The sequence below is a fragment of the Balaenoptera ricei genome, chromosome 8 (assembly GCF_028023285.1).
Source record: "Balaenoptera ricei isolate mBalRic1 chromosome 8, mBalRic1.hap2, whole genome shotgun sequence".
Lineage (NCBI taxonomy): Eukaryota > Metazoa > Chordata > Mammalia > Artiodactyla > Balaenopteridae > Balaenoptera > Balaenoptera ricei.
In genome coordinates this window covers 7450738-7456065 of record NC_082646.1, presented here as the reverse complement: position 1 = coordinate 7456065, position 5328 = coordinate 7450738, and positions in this window count along the sequence as shown.

The following is a 5328-nucleotide window of genomic DNA, read 5'->3' as shown; positions in this document are numbered from 1 at the left end:
CTGGGCTCCGGCGGGGGTGAGGGGAGGGCAGCAGGGCAGCTCCAGAGAGTGAAGGAGGGCGAGGGGGGCCGCAGAATGCTTGGGGCCAGGCAGTCGCAGCTCTCACAGGATTTTTCTCCCCACAGGGTTCTCTGCTCCACGTCTGTGGGCCCCCGAGTCAGAGGCTTCCAGGACTGTAAGGAGATTGAGTTTATACACAAACAGCTGCCTTTTCCTACTACTGTTTCCTGCAAGGGGGGCCAGCCTCGGCATCCTCCCAGCTCCACTTGGCCCCAGTCGTGGGTCTGAAGTTCGCTCAGCTGGTCTGGGAGAGCAAGGACAGCACAGGCCATGAATGGGGAGCATCCCCAGGGTCACAGGGCCGACTCCTGGGTCTGTCGTTACTCCAGCTCCTGTTTCCCCATCCTTCTGGACCTTGGGTTTCCTCCACCTTTCATCCCGCTCCCTGATAAACACACTGGTAGAAGGACAAAGAGTTTAAGAATGAAGGCAGGTGCAGTCAGATCATCGGTCAGGCAGAGGAGCCACAGTGACACGCTCCAGGGCCCGAGTGTGTTGCCACCTCCATTCGAGGTCAGGTCAACATGCAGAGACTGCACCTCCTGCCCCTTCCACACCCCACGGTCAACAGGGCCACGACAAATGCCCTGTGCCCTGGGGCTGCCGTAAGCCCTTATTGTGAGGCACGGATGAGGCTCACAGCCCTGGAATCCCGGCCACCGGTCACCCTGCGGCTACCAGGCCCGGAGGGCAGCACGAGGAGGGAGGGGTCTCCCCACCAAAGCGGGGCCAACCTTGCCTCTTCTGATCTCTGGGCTGCCAGCAGCTGAGGGAAGAGGCACCGTCCCCTGAGGACCAGAGGATGGTGACCCTCCCCCTCTCTGCCCCTTTGGAGACGTGGCAGGGGAGCTGCTGGAAGCATTCCCCTCAGGGCTGCATGGCTCAGTGGTTAGCGCCGGGACCAGGAGGCAGGCCCCCGGCTCCCTGAGCGAGAGAAGTTACTCAGCATCTCCAAGCCCCAGTCTCCCTCTTAAAATCGAGTGAGGCCCCCTTGCCAGTGAGTTACCCCTCTGGAGCGCTCGCAGTGGGCCTGGCACACAGGTGCTCAGTGATGGGCTGTTGGTATCTCCGCACGGGCCGGGCCGGGGGGATGCAGAGGAGGGAGAACCGGAGTCTGATACGGACACCACTTGCTTCCGTCTTCACACCGCTACTGACTCAGAGTCACCTGCAGGAATTTCATGTCTCTCTTCACAATCTTACCTCAGAGAAAAATGTAGAAGAACCAAATTTCCTCATCTCTAGCCTGGTGCGAACCCCCCCGCCCCTCACCCCTTGATGCTGCATCTCCACATGGCGCAAAGGGAAGCGTGAGCTTTGGAGCAGACAAACCTGGGTGAAATCCCAGTTCTGCCTGGAGCTGGCCGTGTGGCCTTAAGAAAGTGACTTATGACTTAATTGTCCGGCTCTAAGGTCATGGCCACTAGCACCTGTCTTACCAGGAGAGCCTCTCCACGAGACCACACCTGGTGCCAGCAGAGCCCGAGGGGCGCCACCCAGGGCCAGTCCCCCAGCCTCTCCAAGTCAGGGACCTCTCTCGAATCCGCTCAGATAATAAGCAGTAATGTTCACAGGGGCCTCAGGACTTTGAACAGGGGACACCCACAGAAGGCCGGGATGCAGTCAACCCCCGCTCCTGGGCCGACTCTCCCGAGGTGGGCCAGGCTGAGAAAGTGCAGGGGCCGCCGTGAGGACAGTGTAGATGAAGTACGGCTCACGCTATGCCTTCCAGGGAGAGAGAGAGATCGATGGCATTTGTCAGGGCTCAAAGAATCACCCCGCACGTGGCCAGCTGGGCGCCCCGGCAGGTGGGCTCTGCTGTCACTGCTGTCTTGACCAGAGCACCCCTGTCACATGCGCAGGGGCCAGGGGCTTTCTGCAGGGGCCTCATCGCTATCCCCTGCCCCGTGATGACCTCACACACAGAGGAACCTGCACGCCCCACCCTCCCGCTGGACACAAGTGTGGGTCCTCCATCCCCAGCTCCCGACACCCAGGCTGGGGCCCAGAGTGCAGAGCGCCCGGGGAGGATGCCAGGACAGCCCGCAGCCCGTTGTCCTGACCCTTTTCCTCTGCAGGGAGAGAGGAGGGAGGAAGGGGCAGTTTGGGGAGAAAACAAACTTCAGACTCATTATCCCCCTGTCTGCTCTCAGCACAATTAAAGGTCTCTAATCCGGAGTGAAAAGCAGACACAGTTCTCCTCTTGTGCCTGGCTTCCCCTAATCAGGGGCCTGGGCCCCGGCTCTTGTTTTCGATACAAATATTCAATTAAACTTTCCTGGAGGTTCCAGTAATTGAGTCCCAAAGGGGGGAGGTTCCCACAGAGGCAGTGAGACCCAGGAGGTGCAGACAGAGAGCTGCAGGCAGATTTGCCCTAACAGTCAAGAAACTCTTTTCTGGAACTCTGTGCCCACGTAGCCTGGTTTCCTCTGAACGGGCCTGGGAGAGGAAATGAATCTTCAGAAACAGGCCGTGGACCTGCCTGGACCCGCCTGGACTCGGGGACTTCCAGCAGGTCCCGCCTCAGCCACCTTCTCCAGCCGGCCGCTCTCGCCACCCCACCTCCCGCCCCCCAAGGCCAACATCCTCGCCGTGTTTATTTATTTTTTTATTTTTTTTATTTTTGGCTGTGTTGGGTCTTCGTTGCTGTGCACGGGCTTTCTCTAGTTGCAGCAAGCGGGGGCTACTCTTCGTTGCGGTGCGCGGGCTTCTCATTGCGGTGGCTTCTCTTGTTGCAGAGCATGGGCTCTAGGCACGTGGGCTCAGTAGTTGTAGCACGTGGGTTTCAGTAGTTGTGGCGCACGGGCTTAGTTGGTCCATAGCATGTGGGATCTTCCCGGACCAGGGATTGAAGCTGTGTTCCCTACGTTGGCAGGTGGATTCTTAACCACTGTGCCAGCAGGGAAGTCCCCTCCTCTCCATGTTTATATCAAAACAGTCCAGCTCCATCACGAAATCCTTTAAGACTCCATCTACCTATGACATGAACTGCTCCTAGCAACCATCACTCCTTTTCCTGCAGCCGCTTATCCGAAGTACCTTCAAAAGCAGAAGTGTTCTCCTATTTCTATGAAAACACTCTGAGATCCAGAGAGGAGAAAAATCTGGTCCAAGGTCGCCCTGCAGTTTAGGGCCTGAGCCTGACCAGTGCCCAGGGCTCCTGGTGCCTTCCTGGTTGTTTCCACCCGGTTAGCTCCAGTCAAGGCCGGAACACGGGGATGTCTGAGATCCAGGCCCAGCCCCATGGCTGACCTGCTATAACAAAAAAGAGAGAAACCTCCCTCCTCGGACGACTTCCAGGAATCAGTTTCCTCCATCAGAAACTTTCCCCTGCAAATTCTGAGGACATCTAAAGACACCAGGAGTCAAGAAGTAAGAAGTAAGACCTGGCACAAGGCCATTTTTAGAACACGGGGAGGGGGTGGAGGTTAGTCGTCCTTCTTTTTTTTCTTTCTTTCTTTTTAATTTTTGATTCCACCTTAAAAAGTCAAGTTACAAGCCAGGGGTGCTGGGTGGAGGGGCGAGGGAGCCAGAAAAGACTAAAGAAGGAGGCCAGCTGGCCCTCCTAATTACAAACCCTAAAGCCCTCTTGACAGATCTGCCTGACAGTGTGGGATTGACTGCCCTCATCCCAGCAGAGGCTGCACCTGGACGTCTCTGCTCATGACCTCTAGTCGAAGGACAAGATTGACTGGAAAAGGAAGAGGGGAGGGGAGGGGCCAGGAGTCCCCTTATCAGAGTGGAAGAGAGACAGACTCCCGGACAGAGGGCTGGACCTGGAGGGAGATCAGCCCTCTGGGATGGGGCCACAGAAGGAATGGGGGGACCTGGGTGCCAGAACCTCCGCTTGAGGAAAGGGGACTGTAGGTAGATTTCACCTAAGCTCTTCCTGGTCTGATGGCTGTCTGGGACCTCTCCAAACTTAATCTCTCAGACCTTCCCCAAAATGCTGGGTCAGTATCTCTCGATCCAGCAACGTCAAGTTTCAGAAGGACTTGAGGGCTATAGCTCTGCCCAAAGATGCTCACGCATCTTAACCAGAGCAGGCCCAAGGCCTTGGCCAGGCGGTAGAGGCTGCCTGGCCAGAGTCAGGAGTCAAGGCATGAAGTCTGCAGGGAGAGAGGGCGGGCAGATGGGAGACGCTCCCCGTGGCAGGGAGCCCAGGAGGAGAGTGCTGAGCCAGGAGCTTCCAAGGGAGTCTGGCTTGGGGATTTACACGTCTCTTGTTCCCATTAAAAAAGACTCTAGGCCTCAAGTGCTCTGGAGAGGATCATTACACAGAGCCAAGACCTCAGGGGGGAGGGAAGCTGGCTTTCTCGAGAGGTACCACCCTCTCCCCTCTGAGGGCAGATTCAGGGCTCCCCGTCTCCCTTATCCCAGGCTGGGGCTCAGAACTTCTCTATGATTTAGGACAAAGTACGTGCAGAAGAGAGGGAAAAGTCCATGTCTCCTTGGCCCTGAGCCCAAGAAGGAGCTTTAAGTTCCTGAAAAGTGGCAGCGAAGGTCAGATGTGCTGAGATTCTCAGGCCGTCTGACTCGGGATGGGAAACATCATTATCTGTAACTTTGCTGTCTTCCCAGGATCGCTTTTCTCAGTGATTCCAGAAGTATCTCCTCTGTGATTGAAATTGTGCTGGCAATTCTCCTCTCTCTACAAATCCCTTCTCCGTTTCCTACACTAGGGTTTGGGTGCCACGTAAAGCTTCGGTGTAGATTCCACATAAATCCTGATTTGGGCATCGCGTTGTCAGACAGAAGACACTGGACTCTACGGTGTCCAGCCCAGGCCATGCATGGATGGACACCGACCGCCACTGCTCTGCTTCCCACTTATCTTGTATTTGTTGAAGTCTTGTGGCTGTTTATCCTGCTTCAGGACAGTCCCAGGATGATTGGGACTCGATGAGAAGAGATGATAGCGCGACCCCGATGATGAGTTTCATGGGAAAACGAGCTATGTTAGTGGAGGGGAAAGAGCCAACCTAGGAGGCTCTAGGCCAAAAGTGAGAAGAATGCTTCTGGGATCAATTTACAGGAGCAGGGGGAGGAGCAAGAAAGAGGGAAATGGTGACAGTGGGGGTGAGCAGATTAATAGGCTCCCAGCCAGGCTGCTGTTAGATAAGGTGCAAATCCAGCAGGAGACAAGAGCTATTGCAGGAGACTGTTTTCGGTGGAATAAAGATGCCCTGGAGATGTTTGAAATCCATCTTGTAATCAACAGCTATCACCAACTGCAAGATATCTGCAGGGATCTTTTCCTCTGGGACA